This window comes from Octopus sinensis, linkage group LG6 (assembly GCF_006345805.1).
Source record: "Octopus sinensis linkage group LG6, ASM634580v1, whole genome shotgun sequence".
NCBI classification, from domain to species: Eukaryota; Metazoa; Mollusca; class Cephalopoda; order Octopoda; family Octopodidae; genus Octopus; species Octopus sinensis.
This window is the reverse complement of record NC_043002.1, coordinates 91,459,181-91,476,680: the sequence shown is the minus strand read 5'-3', so window position 1 is coordinate 91,476,680 and position 17,500 is coordinate 91,459,181.

Below are 17,500 nucleotides of genomic sequence, written 5' to 3'. Positions count from 1 at the left end.
TTTTATGGAAAGGCGTTGTTTTGTGAGCCTCTGTTCTTGTAGACCTGTGTTCAAAAGCATTCCAGCTACGCTTCCCACCTTTTCGCTCCAGACACTGAACAATTTTCCTACCTTTGTTTAAGATAATGATGTATCATGTGAATGAGAGTTCACTGTTATTTCTAGTAGATAGAACTAAAATGTGGCATACAGTCGACATTTTCGGATCGGCAAAATTGTATTTGGATACTGAAATTGCAGTTTAACACTTTTGAATTCGGTTCCTGCTATGTTCCCCTATCGATAGTTCGATGATTATAAAAACTGACCAATTAGGTGGACCGTTCGAAGGTAGGACAAAATGAATTGTAGCATCTGTTCCAGCTCCGTACGCCCAGAGTTCATATCCAGCCTCATATCACCTTTCCTTTACATTCTTTCAAAATTTATAAACTAAAGTACCAATCCAGGGTGTTGATTGATGTAATTGTTACTGCATCAGAGAAAATGCCTTATGGTATTTCTTCTGTCAAGTGGCGTAGCTAGAATGTAACAACCGCGTGGGAGACGCAGCTCTTGAGTTTCCCTCCCCCGGGCCCCTATGCCTGTACAAGCTTATACAGCAGATCCAGAAGTGTAGCCCGGTAGCACTGACAGACTTGGGAATTTTGGAAATTATCCATAAACCCCAGCCAGAAGGTCCTGCGGAAAAGTCTTGCTAATTGATCTCCCCCGACGCCCAGACGTCGTCACCCTTGCCCGCCACTAATCTATTAAACTGTGGAACTTCCACCGGTCACATTGCCAGATTGGCAGAGGACTGTGAGCGTTGGCCGACACTCCGGTGCCAAGCACCCCCTGTTGGTTTGGGCTTAACACCAGGCAGTGGCTCTCATAGTTTCTGATCTTAACTGAATTGAAATATTATCATGTTTTGACTTAGTGTCAAAGATGGGCTACAGCCTTTTGTGTTCTTGAATGGTGGAATTATTCTGTTACCCGTTTTAATACTACCACCTTGGGTGACTTCAGCGGAGTTCACTGCGCTAGGCAGGCATCCGATTTTAGTATGCATTCTTTCCTTTCTCCCTCCCTTCGTCCCACCAACCTTGGTTCCCATGTAAACTGTCACGTACACTTCTCCGTCATGACTAAACTGTAACACACTCATGTTTCTTCTAAGTAGGTCATGCTCTGTATGACATACTTCCTGCTATATGAAGAGATAGCGAAATACAGTCATCGATTTTCACAATTAGAACACCTTTCCTTCAACATTGGTTTTGTTACAATACAAAAGGAAATCTTTGTTTATTTCCTAGTTATTTGTAAGATGAGAGATTAGTCAAAACATATTTCTGACATGTAGGAATGTTGTTTATAAAAAAAAGATAAGAGACTATAACTAGAAATTACACCGATTTCGATAGCTAGCATTCAGAGAGAATATACGACAAACTAGATTGCGGAGTAATATGTTAGAAATTATAGCCACATATCCCTCAGATTACATACTTTTGTCTTCGAGAAAAAAAGAAAGAATGAAGATAAAATAATCCTCTCTACTAAAGGCACAAGGCCCGAAATTTTGTGCGAAAAGGACTAGTCGTTTACAACGATCCAGTGTTTCACTAATACTTAATTTATCGAGCCCGAAAGGATGAAAGACAAAGTCGACCGCGGTGGAATTTGAACTCAGACCGTAGCAATGGGCGAAATAAAGTTAAGCATTTCGTCCAGCGTGCTAACAATTCTGCCAGGCCACCGCCTTTAAAAACGAAGAAAAGAAGAAAAGAAAGAAGATATAATAATCCTTTCTACCAAAGGCACAAGGTCTGTAATTTTGGGTGAAGGAGCTAGACGATTACATCGACCCCAGTGTTTCACTGGTATTTCATTATCGATTCCGAGAGGATGACAGGCAAAGTCAATTCCACCGGGATTTGAAGTTGGAATGTAAGAACGGACAAAATACTGCTAAGCATTATTACCCGACGTTCTAACGATTCTTTTCTACTCTATGCACAAAGTCCTAAATTTGGTGGGTGGGTGGGTCATACGATTAGATCGATCCCATTACGCAACTGGTACTTAATTTATCGACCCCGAAAGGATGAAAGGCAAAGTCGACCTCGTCGGAATTTGAACTCAGAACGTAGCGGCAGACGAAATACCTATTTCTTTACTACCCACAAGGGGCTAAATACAGAGAGTATAAACAAACGGATTAAGTCGGTTACATCAACCCCAGTGCGTAACTGGTACTTAATTTATCGACCCCGAAAGGATGAAAGGCAAAGTCGACCTCGGCGGAATTTGAACTCAGAACGTAGCGATAGACGAAATACCTATTTCTTTACTACTCACAAGGGGCTAAATACAGAGAGGACAAACAAGGACAGACAAACGGATTAAGTCGGTTATATCGACCCCAGTGCGTAACTGGTACTTTATTTATCGACCCCGAAAGAATGAAAGGCAAAGTCGACCTCGGTGGAATTTGAACTCAGAACGTAACGGTAGACGAAATACCGCTAAGCATTTTGCCCGGCATGCTAACGTTTCTGCCAGCTCGCCGCCCTAGAAGGTAGAGATATAATAATGTAAAATCTATGCAGTTAACTAAACCTTCAGAAGTATCGAAAATTAACTCATCAGGAGTGTGGGCTCATACTTGTTTTTGCTGCTCTAATTTCGTAACTGAAGGAAAAGCATCAACGACGTCATGGAATATGTAATGTTGCCCGCCATAAACTGTGGTCGGGAGATAAATGCTTTATATTTATTTCTTTACTACCCACAAGGGGGCTAAACATAGAGGGGACAAACAAGGACAGACAAACGGATTAAGTCGATTACATCGACCCCAGTGCGTAACTGGTACTTAATTTATCGACCCCGAAAGGATGAAAGGTAAAGTCGACCTCGGCGGAATTTGAACTCAGAACGTAACGGCAGACGAAATACGGCTACGCATTTCGCCCGGCGGGCTAACGTTTCTGCCAGCTCACCGCCTTAACATATATAAATGCTTTATATTGATTTTAAAATTTGATCACCACACAATAACTATCATCATTCCAAATGGCAGGCATGCGATTTTCAATCTGTCTTTAATTCATATTTTCTTTATCTATATATTTTATCGTATATTGATATAATTGCCATTATATGAGATAATATGAATTAATCTAAACTGTCTTATATGTTTTTCTTTTACTTGGTTCAGTCATTCGATTGCGGTTATGGTGGTGCACAAAAAATAGTAATGGTTTCAATTTCAGGGAAGAATAATTTTTGTAATGTGTTAACAAGATTCAATAGAGTTAGTCGACATAAAGAGACAAGGTCTAACCTCTTTTTCTGCCTTGGTCAACAGAAATTAGGAATTGGCTTGCTGTGATTGTGTTTGTTATTTCCACGAATCAATACGGAAACTTTTTCTGATTGTTTCACCTTCCATACTTGGCAATCGGTCTCCGTTAAATCACAGAGTGTCCTTATAGAAAGTGAAAGGACACTTTGTATAACGACACAACTATAACGCCTTTGGTAAAAGGGTTGGCTCATCCGGAATAACCTATAAGCAACAGCTTCTACTGTATTCAGCTCTAGTATCTAAAGACTTGGCCGAAACGAAATAACGTTATGATTTACACTAGCAAATTACAAACGTTCTGTACTCGAGTCATCTCTGTAAATAGGAGCAGACGTGGCTCTGTGGTAAGAAGCTTAGTTCTTAACCTCATGCTTCCGGGTTCAGTCCCATTGCATGGCATTCTTGGAAAAGTGTTTTCTACTATAGTCTCGGGACGGCCAATGCTTTGTGAATGGATTTGATAGACGGAAACTGGTAGAAGCTTATTTTATACACACACACACACGCATGCATATATATATATATACATTTAGAGAAAGATTTTTTCAAGTAGTTAAGATTAAGAAAAAGACTTTTTTAGAGAGTGGAATGGTACTAAACTTTAGGAAAGAATTTAACAAATTGTGTGTAGGTTTTAATAAATGCGCAAGCGCTTTCCGTTCTGAACATTGTCAAGCACGTGATATGGCTATTCCTTCCGCTGTATAAAATAACCATACCACGTGTTTGATAACTTTCGGGGTCGATAAATTAAGTACCAGTTACGCACTGGGGTCGATATAATCGATTTAATACCTATGTCTGTCCTTGTTTGTCCCCTCTGTGTTTAGCCCCTTGTGGGTAATTAAGAAATAGGCATTTTCCAGCTAACTGTTACCCATATACCAACATCAAACCACGATACCGCATAACCTTCCTCGACCAATCACAACCCACCTATGGGTAATAACAATCAACTTTTGTGATTCAAATTCAAAATGGCTGACGACTAGCATCACGCTTGAAACTCAAGCGTACCAACGAATTTTAATCAAACTGCTTTGCTCCATATATATATATATATATATATATATATATATATATATATATATATATACATATATATATATTATATTTTATTTCATTATATATTATATTATATATTATAGATTATATATATGTATCTATATATATGTGTATGTGTATCTGTGTGTCTGCATTTGTCCCCCACTACCACTTGACAACCGGTGTTGGTGTGTTTTTGGTTGGAATAAAGGCAGTGGGTGTGATATATTTCAATTACAACACACAGAAATCTGTCTTGCTGTTCTCGGTAAAAGCGTCTGTCAGACGGGACATTGAAGCTCTCACTCCCTTTATTCACTGCGGCTACAATTATTTAACCACCGAACTGCCTCTGGGATTATTTCTTACCAACACAAACCCTCAAATCTGTATTTTACGTAAATTAATATGGATGTTCACGTCGAAATAATACAAAAAAATATCATTAATGTTTGACAGGTTTATTGTTCAACGCAGGGAAAATGGCTTTATTTAACAAATTATGGGATTAGATTGAATGTTTTTCAATAAAGAAGCATACACAGTGGCATAGTCTGAATCATTTTTACTTTATTATTACAGAAGATTTATGGCGTCAATCTGTAACTCTGTCAACAATACACCAACGTTGTTTTATTCATCATAATATTTTATTGAAATTTCTAAAATATATAACTCACATAAAAATTAATTTCCAATTATGACATACCATAAAAAGCAACCCAACGAAAACGACAATGAGATTCCAGCTATTCACTGTTGGTCATGTGACATGTCGACTATCTGCTTTTTTTTGTATTTGGTCATGTCATATAACGTGTCTTTATATAGTATATTGTACAAAACACATACATATGCCACCCACATACACAAGCGTAGATACACATGCATATACACATGAGCATACGTACAGGCGTATATACACATGCACTCATACATATGAATGCATATATATATATACATATATATGCATACACGTATGCAAACACACACTCACTCCGTGCCTTTATCTTGATTCAACGATGAAAGCTCTATGTAATCTCACGACTGGTCGATGTACTATAATTAGCAACCAAATCTCCATCAAATGATACGTCACTGTCTTAAAAACGAAAGCCACGTTGGACAACGTAGTTACAGAGTAGACTTTATTTATCTGAATAAAAGAAACGACTGTCACTTCTGGAACTCTTTTGATCGTAGGACTTTTCAATGAAAGTTAGCAACTTCAATATTTCAGAATCCTTTAAATAATTCCATTTTGAATTTCCTTTTTGCTTTTGCTATTCCCCAATTTCTAAACAAGCATACATTGGATCTTTTCGGTTTGAACGGCAGTTTTTTTCTAGCAGTGTCATATGAAATTGTCACCCATAATTATGACCCTAGTATCGATCTATTGCATTTCAATTAGGGTTAGGGGTTAGGGGTTAGGGGGGAAGGGTATCTTTTTTTCTACACAAATGTAAATAAACCCAATCTGTTTCTTAAACGTGGGACATATTCATACGGCACAGAATGTTTTTTTTACCTCAATGGACGTCAGTGATTGGTTGAAATTGTAGAAATTGAAGAAAAAAAACAACAAATATCTTACAAACTATAGAATTTTCTCAATAAAGCCAAGAGAAAAGATGTTTTATAAACACATTCTACCAGTATACGAAATTTAAAATGTTTTAGTTACCTAGAAATTATGTTAAAAACTGCCGTTCAAACCGAAAAGATCCCATACATTTATATCACACATACGCATAAATATCAGACCTGGCAATGAACGATACACGAAAGACAGATAATACTGTAGATGAAAATGCAAACAGAAGCACTCAGAACAACTAAATTTATGATTCTTCCAATATGTGTTTTTTTCTTTCCTTTCCTCCCCAAAACATATATGACTGATTTAGTATTCTAAGCCAGTAAAACCATTCATAAGAGTTTTGCTACCTGATTAGTAGTGAGATGTGTTGAAACAAGTCGTTCGCCTAAATAAGGAGATGACGTTAATACTGCTTGATTTCAAAGGTATAACAAACGATGTTGTTTACATTACGTGACTAGCGCGATTTTAGTATAATTTAGCTGCAACAGAACTGAAGAAGTACTGGAGTTTTACTATATATATATCTCTATATATAAAAACGGCAGTTTGTCTGTCTGTGTGTCTGTGTGGCTGTCAGGTTGTACCCTCACCCTGACCACGGCTTTCAACCGATTCTGATGAAAATTGACACACACATAGCCCAATGTCATAATTCAAAACTAACGCAGCGAAAAGTTTGAAAAGTTCCCCCAGTTCTGGAAAAACGTCGATAAATTCGACTTGGGGTCGAGAATCTAAGCTTTTTATATGCAACACATTTTCTGTCGGGAGACAGCTAGGAACATCGTATACATAGAAGTATTCGAGTGAAGAGAAGACATTGCATCCTACACATGCGCCTTCGTTCCCTAGAGGGAAAGAACTAGATTGGGATTAGTCGTTGCCTACTAGGGGCTCTTACATACCCGGGCAACGCCGGGCTATGCTGCTAGTATATATATAATATATAATGTATGCGGGAGATGGGGTAAATTTCCATAGATATCTACGCACATAATACACTCATATTTACGAATGTATGACTTTATATATGTAAATGCGAGCGGTGTTCACTATGATCATTGATTAAAAACATCTTTCCTCCTGTTGTCGGATTAAAAGTTTCGGACCACCATCTAGTATGTATGATTCTATCTATCTATCTATCTATCTATCTATCTATCTATCTATCTATCTATCTATCTATCTATCTATCTATCTATCTATCTATCTATCTATGTATCTATCTATCTATCTATCTATCTCTCTCTCTCTCTCTCTCTCTCTCTCTATCTATCTATCTATCTATCTATCTATCTATCTATCTATCTATCTATCTATCTATCTATCTATCTATCTATCTATCTATCTATCTATTTATCTATATATCTACGTATGCAATTTTTTAAAATAATCGGTAAAAGTTTCAGTGTGACTCAAGAGCCGAAAGTTTCGCGTTGGCACTTATCAACCTTTAGTAAGTGCAAACGCAAGAAACCCACAGCCTTGTAGTCGCCTTGTAGCTTCTGCTGATTTATTAATTAAACACACACACACACACACACACAAATATATACACTCATATTTTGAGTTCTGATTTTCCTGTTTGCGTCACCAAACATATGTACGTATGTATGTCATTTTTCAGTTTTAATTCAAGATTTTTTTACGAATAGAGAAAGATCCGATTTCTAACCTTGATCCAAGGCTTCTTCAGTGAAATTTCAACAATATCAACAGGGTATGTATGTATGTATGTATGTATGTATGTATGTATGTATGTATGTATGTATGATAGATCGTTAGCCACTACACATTTTTTTCTCTCCTTGTTTTTTTTTCTGTGTCTCTTTCTGCAGCGGCCATATTGGTGCACTGCCTTGAAGAATATATAATCGAAGGAATCGACCCAAATACTCTGTTTTAAAACCTGTCATATATTCTTTTGCCGAGCAGTTAAGCTACGATAATGTAAACTCACCAACACCGGTTGTCAAGCATAGACACAAAGCACACACACGCACACACAAAAACACAACGGGCTTCTTTCAGTTTCTGCTTGTCAACTCCACTCGCGAGGTTTTGGTCGACCCGAGGCTATAGTAGAAGAGAGTTGCCCAAGTTGCCACGCAATGAGACTGAACCCGGAGTCATTTGGTTGGGAAGCAACCAAACGTCTTGAAAATACATTTTATATGTTGCTCTTCTAAGTGCCAAACGTCATCTTGATTGCCTTTGTTCTTCATTTGTCGTTGTCTATAAACTTGTAACAATTTTTGAGCCAAAAATATCTGATGTTCTTGAGAAATGGTGTTGGACGTTTGACTTTCTGTGCAATTAAGCTATTTACGCTACGGTGAAGCATGAATATGTTTTCTTTTTGTTTTGTAGCTGTTACACAGAGTAATATGATAGATGGAAAATGAGTAACTAAGTTATTTAAAAACTTTACTCCTTACTCTTTAGTCGAGAAAATCGACCCCAGGATTTAATCTTTGTTAGCCTAGTACTTATTCTATAGGCCTCTTTTGCCGAACCGCTAAGTTACGGGGACGTAAACACACCAGCATTGGCTGTCAAGCAATGTTGCGGGGACAAATATAGACACATAAACACACATACACACATATATATATATATACATAGATACGACGGGCTTCTTTCAGTTTCCGTCTGTCAAATCCACTCACAAGGCTTTGGTCGGGCCGAGGCTATAGTAGAAGACACTTGTCCAAGGTGCTACGCAGTGGGACTGAACCCAGAACCATGTGGTTGGTAAACAAGCTACTTACCACACAGCCACTCCTGCGCCTTATATATATATATATATATATATATTATATATATATATATAATATATATATATATATAAAACTGTGATCAGAAACTTTTCAGTCGTGATCATCCTATCTATTCTAGCCAGGCACGGTGCACAACATTGGTCGCATATGGGACAGATTCAACTGCTGTTTCTAGCAGACTTATCTACGACATAGAAGAAACTCATTCTTCACGCAGTCATATTATAAATTGAGTTACTGTTACTTTGCTATTTGGGAAACAAATAGATTTATTACCAGACTACATACTTTACAGAATTTAGTTCGGTGCCATACTGCTAAGCAATTCCAATTTTGAAGCCTAGTCACGTGCAGTATTAGTACTTTTGCTGTTTTTTGTTGTTGTTGTTGCCTTCGTTTTTGTTGTTGTTGTTTAGCTACAGATCAGCCCTGGTTCTTCAGTCCTGTGAGGAAAGTAATTCCTACAAAAGCCATATCGTCTCTTTCGTTTTTCACAGGCCTAATGTATCTGGGAATACATCATACAATGCATCAAGCCCTTTTTTTAAAGCTAACACAGTGTGACTTTTTTTTCCAGCAGTTCGACTGACGGCTGCGTAACAGGCGGTTCTGTCAGTCGAGTTCGGAATGCACTGAAGAATACAATGTATTGTCTGAAGTGATTCCAATATCTTCATGCTTCAAGAAGATGATAGTTTATGGTCTGAAGCTGTAAATTAATCAACTGTGGTTCCAATACGTACATATCAACTTTGTGAACTGTTCTTTTCTTTCATTGAAATTTAGTCTATCCATCTGGAAGTGTATAGAACTGGAAACAAAGCCAGACAGCAAACTACTTATTTGTGTCAATGATACGTTGTCGCTATTTCTAGCTGCTAACATTTCTTCTGTTGCTTGCGAATAACTAATTATGCTAGTGTTTCATGCGCTCCTGTATTATTATTATTATTATTATTATTATTATTATCATCATCATCATCATCATCATCATCATCATCATCATCATCATCATCATTATTATTATTATTATTATCATCATCATCATCATCATCATCATCATCATTATTATTATTATTATTATTATTATTATTATTATTATTATTATTAGTAGTAGTAGTAGTAGTAGTAGTAGTAATAGTAGCTGTTGTAGCAATAGTAGTAGTAGCAGTAGCAGTAATAGTAGCAGCAGTAGCAATAGTAGTAGAAGTAGTAGTAGTAGTAGTAGCAGCAGCAGCAGCAGTAGCAATAGTAGTAGTAGTAGTAGTAGTAGTATAGTAGTAGTAGTAGTAGTAGTAGTAGTAGTGGTTGTAGTAGTAGTAGTGTTATTATGTTGCTGTTATTATTGACAGAAAGAATTATTTTTGTTGTCAGTTATTATTATTGGTATTATTATTGGCATTATTATTATTATTATTACTATTATTATTATTATTATTATTATTATTATTATTGTTATTGTTATCATCATCATCATCATCATCATCATTATTATTATTGTTGCTGCTGTTGTTGTTATTATGTGCTTCAGTTGTTCCTGGTTATCGAAGGTGCATTGATTAATATCGATTATAATGTGCGTCTCTGTCTCCCCGAGTCACGGTTTTATTTTTATTTTTATTATTATTATGTAGTTTTATCATCTTCCATTCCTTTTCTATAATTTAAAGTTTTCTATCAATTTACCGACGTCTAGAATCAAACAACAACAATCCAACGCTGTCACATGCACCAAATACTAAAGGAAATGTGGAAACACAGACGTCTATTTACTATTTAGGTTTCTGTAAGTCTTTATTTTCACAAATGAAGGCACTCTTGTTTGTGTGTGTGTGTGTGTGTGTGTGTGCGTATGTGCTGTGGTTACACACACGCACACACACACACGTACATACGTACACACACGTGCATACGTACACACACGTGCATACGTACATACTCAAACACATGCACACGCACACGCTACATACACACGGATAAATATATGTATACACATACACGCACACAAAATATATACATACACACGCACATAGGCGTGGGCATGTGGTAAAAAGCTAGCTTCCCAACTACGTGGCACCTTCAGCTTCTTTGCTTATATATATATATATATATAAAGGGGTTGGACAAATTAATAGAAACACCTAGCATTATAGCATCATAATTTTGAAATATCTATAAAACCATCAAAAGCTTGTTTATTTTTATTTTTATTATTATTATGTAGTTTTATCATCTTCCATTCCTTTTCTATAATTTAAAGTTTTCTATCAATTTACCGACGTCTAGAATCAAACAACAACAATCCAACGCTGTCACATGCACCAAATACTAAAGGAAATGTGGAAACACAGACGTCTATTTACTATTTAGGTTTCTGTAAGTCTTTATTTTCACAAATGAAGGCACTCTTGTTTGTGTGTGTGTGTGTGTGTGTGCGTATGTGCTGTGGTTACACACACGCACACACACACACGTACATACGTACACACACGTGCATACGTACACACACGTGCATACGTACATACTCAAACACATGCACACGCACACGCTACATACACACGGATAAATATATGTATACACATACACGCACACAAAATATATACATACACACGCACATAGGCGTGGGCATGTGGTAAAAAGCTAGCTTCCCAACTACGTGGCACCTTCAGCTTCTTTGCTTATATATATATATATATATATATATATATATATATAAAGGGGTTGGACAAATTAATAGAAACACCTAGCATTATAGCATCATAATTTTGAAATATCTATAAAACCATCAAAAGCTTGTTTATTTTTATGTTTTTTTGATTTATTATTTGTGTCGCTTTATACGTTTTGCTAAAATTATTGTTTCTTTTCAGATATCATCTGAAAAAGGCAAAGTGTTGGTGCTCGTATGGCAGGCGCTAGCGTAACGAAAATAGCCGAAATGTTTGGTGTATCAAGAAGTACTACCTCGAAAGTAATGACAGCCTTTGAGAAAGAGGCCAAGAGTAATAAGAGCACTATTGTTTTGCTATGCATGCTAAAATTATCACCACATTTGTTCCATTTTAGATGAAGAGTGCTTTCCGTAGTATATGGGCTGTACCCATCAAGGTTATCTTTTGTAGTTCACGAAGATTGGAGTTGCCATGGAGTTGCTTAATATACTACTCAGCTCCCTTCTTCATCATTTCCAACGCCTTAATTACTACTGGTATTATCGTAGTACTAACCTTACACATTTTTGTGATTTCAATTTGCAGATCTTTATAATGAGAAAGCTTCCCGTATTCTTTTCTTGAGACATTTTGATCTTGTGGGACTGTCATTTCAATTAACAGACAAGTTCTTCTGTCGTAGTTCTTGATCAAAATGTCTGGTCGATTGGAGTCAATTATTTTGTCTGTTTGTATCCAAAGGATGGTGACGCCATCACCATTTACTACACCCTCTGGATGGTGCCTGTACCACTTATGAGATTTAATTATGTAGTATTTACAAACATTCCAGTGGATGTACTGCCGTAGTCTGTCATATCTTATGAGGTACTCCTTTTCCGCGAGGATTGGGCAGTCAGAAACAACATGGTCAATTGTCTTTGTGAATTTTCCGCAAATTCTCCACGTGGGAGCAGACGCAACTTTAAGGATGTTTACACAGTAGTTTCTGGTAGGTAAGCTCTGATCTTGCGCTACAATAACAAAACCATACGTTTACCCTTACAGATCTGTCCCTTGTATCTATTGATGTGTTTGGTTTTGATCAATATCTGGCTTAGACAAACAGTTAGGGTATTTTCCCTCCAGGAGTTTGCCTTTCCAGTTGTCTTCGATATTATTCATACAAGCCTTTTTTGCTTTTGATGTTTTTTGCGTCAGTAATAGGTTTGTCATTATTTGGATCTCATTGGTCTTTCTGATTGTTACTTACTAAATCAGGAGAAGTAATGGTAGGTCTGTTAATTTTTAAGTGTCTTTGGCCATTCTTATTGTTAACGTTTAGGAAAAAGAAACTGTTTGAATTTCTTTATGACTGAAGCTTTTTTGAAATCTTCATACTTCAGGGCAGTTCGTAAGAGCACATCTCTTGTTGTATTAAGGCACATTTCAAGGCCTATTATTGCTGATTTGAGGGATTGGTCGAGCTGTATAAAACCTCTTCCACCTATTTTTCTCGGGAGATAAATCCTGTCTACATCTGATTTTGGATGGTGCATTCGGTACCGTGTAAGGATTTTACGGATCTTTCTATCCATATTCTGCATATCAGTGAGACTTCACTTAATGATACCGAAGCTGTATAAGGTTACTGGTATGGCCAAAGAATTGATCTCATTAATTCTGTTAGCAGCATTTAGTTCTGAGTTTAGGACCATTCTTACCCTTCGGTAGCATTCCTTGCGGATTTTCTCTTTCATTTTAGAGTGCTGGATATCATCACCTTCATTGGTTCCCAGATATTTGTATACTTCGGATTGGTCTAGGTTTCCAATAGCTGAGGTAGTATCAAGTTCTATGTTTTCTACCTTTGTTGTTGTTGTTGTTGTTGTTGTTATTATTATTATTATTATTATTATTATTATTATTATATTATTATTATTATTATTATTATTATTATTATTATTATTATTGTCTTTGCACAGCTTATAACTCTAGAAATGTACAACGGTGTTAGCTGTCTACTACCAGTGAACTAAGGTAACACCCCATATTTTTCGAGCACCATTCGAAGCATTCGAGCGGTTCCAACCGGTGCTGTTTTCTGCAGTTGTTCCACCCTTATTGCAGCCCCTATTTGTTCCATGTACTTCTCAAGATTTTTACTCACTGTTCCCAGGGCTCAAACAATTATTGGTACTAGCACCACCTTTTTCATCGACCACAACTGCTTAACCCACCAAGCTAACCTGTCATATCGACTTTTCTTTCTTCCTTATAGCATACCTTGTTGTCAGCTGGGCATGCTATATCTGTGATCCAGCATTGTTTGCTTTCATTCTCGATTAGCACTATGTCTGGTTTCCTATTCTCTATCTCACTGAATCATAAAATCCCAAAGGATCTTTGCATTATCATTTCCGTTGATGCCTTCGGGTTTATGCTCGCACCAATTTTTTGCTCTGTCAAGTCCGTACTTGTTGCAAAGTGTCCGATGGACAATACTTGCTATATTGCCATGACGTCTCTTAAATTCTTTCTGAGCTTGTGGCGTACAACGACTGGTAATATGCCATATGGTTTCACCATTTTGTCCACAGATTATTATTATTATTATTATTATTATTATTATTATTATTATTATTATTATCATTATTATTATTATTATTATTATTATTATTATGATATGCTGCGGAATGTTTTATTATTATTACTATAATATATGCTGTATCGGAATGTTTCGAACGTTCCAAGTAAGTTTAGATCAAAATATTTATTTTTCCAGGATTGGTGTCTTTTTGTAATGATTATTTTATTCCAAATCGTGAATAGAAACACAAGGAACCTGTTACTGGTTTTTTAATGGTTGTTTAGCCCAACAGGCGCGATATTCGGCCCGCCAAATAAAATTTCAATGGGCGTTAACTTCATTGAATCAAATAAAACTCAATAACTTGAAAGAGTTGAGAAAAAAGAACACAACCCGTCCCATAAATATGACAAATGCTGAAGACTTTCCCCCTCCGTTACTGGCAATAATACAGAGGAGGGAGAAGAGAAAACCCTTTAAAAGGGACAAGCAAGAGTGTTTAATAATTGACGTGAGATCAACATATTGTCATGAAAAAAAGAAAGGATAGATAAATACGGAGACCTGAGAATTGAGATCGCTAAAATGTGGAAGCTACGAGAGTCAAACATCAAAGCTGTCCCTCTTGTCAACGGAACATTGGGTTCAATACCATTTATAAACTTTATAAATACCATGCAGTCTAGGGGTATGGCAAAAATCGGCATTACTTGGAACTACACGCATATTGCAGAAAGCACAGTCTGTCTGAGATCCTTGTGACTTGAAAGACAGTACAAACCCCCGGTACACTCAATTATCTTCAATCAGCAACATCAAGATATTGGATGCTGTGTGACGTCTTCAATAATAATAATAATAATAATATTAATAATAATAAATAATAATAATAATAATAATATTAATAATAATAATAATAATAATAATAATAATAATAATAATAATAATAATAATAATAATAATAATAGGCGCCCTAAGTATGATAGCAAAAGGGGCTGATTCCAAACTAGCTCAGATACCAGGAAATCCCAAAATGGCAGAAATTCAAAAGAGACTGGTCATGGGAACTACCCATATCCTGCGTAAAATAATGTCTATGTAATCTTAAATTTAAAAAACAAACTTATAACTTTCTTATGTTTTCTTAAACATTCTCTAGAACAATACTTTGTTCAAAAACAAATATATGTCAACTTAGGCATAATACCAACTCGAACTTTTAATTTGCTGTCTCTTGAGGACTCTGGGTGAGACTGAAAAGCAACTTGTACAAATACAAAGCAAGAGTCAAACATATAACAACAGCAACAACAACAACAATCAATAAAATAATAATAATAATAATAATAATAATAATAATAATAATAATAATAATAATAATAATAATAATAATTATAATAATAATAACAATAATAGATTCGCTACAGCAAATATTCAGAAAGAGTGGGGGATCATCATAGTCATGTGTTGACAGGAATTCTTTGGGGTTTGGATAATTCATCTTTGGAAACATGGGTGGTTCGTTCAACATCCTTAAAAAACCCATATTCAGGGACCTTTTGAGCTGAATGGGCTACTCAACCCGAAGAATATTCTAACTAGGCCTCCACCTGCAAGGTCATGCGCTGTTTATCATGAAATAAGATTCCCAATGTCGCGGACATATGATTGTGAAGCATTTACCTAGTGTACCGTTATCAGACGCGTAGTCATGATGGGTATGGTGGGCTTCGTATATTTTACCCCAGTGTCACTTTGATGGCATGCACTGCACTGTCACCCAATAATAATAATAATTATTATTATAATAATAATAATAGTAGTAGTAGTAGTAGTAGTAGTAGTAGTAGTAGTAGTAGTAGTAGTAGTAGTAGTAGTAGTAGTAGTAGTAGTAGTGAGACATGGTTATGGTTGCAGAAAGGAAAACTGAAGAGGAAGCCAGAAAGTTTGTTAGTAGCTGTACAAGATCAAACATTAAGGACTAATTGGATAAAAGCCAAAATAGACAAAATCCAAGCAGATATCCAATATAGATTATGCAAACCAAAATGGGAAAGCGTTACTCATATAGTAAGTGAATGTAGCATGCTGGCACAGAAAATACAAAAAGGACGTTACAATTTCGGGAGAGTAATCCACTGGGAGCTATGTAGAAAGCTAAGTTTTGAACACACTGATAAATGGTATGAACATGAACCTAGTAAAGTACCAGAAAGTAAGAAATATAGAATGTTATGGGACTTTAACATTCAGACTGACAGAGTAATAGAAGCTGGAAGCCCTGATTTGGTAGCAGTAGATGAAGAGAGTAGAAAGTGTCAAATAATTGACTTTACAGTCCCAAATAATGAAAAAATTAATATGAGAAGTATAGAAAAAATAGCAAAGTACCAGGACTTAGCTATAGAATTACAGTGACTATGGAAACTGTAGCTAAAATGTATCTCAATAGATATAGGTGCATGAAGAACTATCTCTAAATATCGGAACAGAGGGATTAGAGGAAATAGGCATAAAACTCAGTTTAGTACAGCTGCAGAAAACAGTGTTATTAGGGACAGCTAGGATACTTAGGAGGGTTCTTGGCATCTAAGGGTGCTTGTAGCCCGATGTTAGGATTCTTTTTTTTTCCAGTAGTGTAATCTTTTGATTGCATGTGAAGATAATAATAATAATAATAATATAATAATAATAATAATAATAATAATAATAATAATAATAATATAATAATGATAATAATAATTAAATAATACCGGTATAATAATAATAATAATAATAATAATAATAATAATAATAATAATAATAATAATAATAATAATAATCATTATTATTATTATTATTATTATTATTATTATTATTATTATTATTATTATTATTATTATTATTGTTGTTGTTGTTGTTGTTATTATTATTATTAATATTTATCATCATCATCATCATCACCGTCATCATCATCATCATTATTATTATTATTATTATCAAGCACCAAAAGAACAAGAAAAACCGAAAATATCAAGAGAAAAAACAGGAAAAAAGGAGGTATGAGGACGACTACAAAACAAGAGAGTGAAAATAAAGGGGGAGCGGGGTTAAAGTACAAAGCAGAGAAATAAAAGTTACGAATGAAGAATAACCAGAAGGAGGCGGTAGTAGAAGTGAAATGAAAAAGTTTGGCTATTAAGATGTGAAGTGGTCGTGTTGTATATAAGTCACGTTAGAGTGAGATTCCAGTGGAAATATTTGAACTTCGATGAATGTACTGCAGGTCAAACTAAAAGGTCTGACTTGTTATTCTATGACGTATAATGTGCTTATTAGATGATGGCTGTCATTGTTTGAGGAAATGGAAAATGATTTTCTAAGCTTGGCACTAGGCCATCGATTTTTGACAGAGGAGTAAAACGACTAGATCGAACCCAATACTTGACTGGTAATTATTCTAGCGACACCGAGAGATAAAACGCTCGGAAA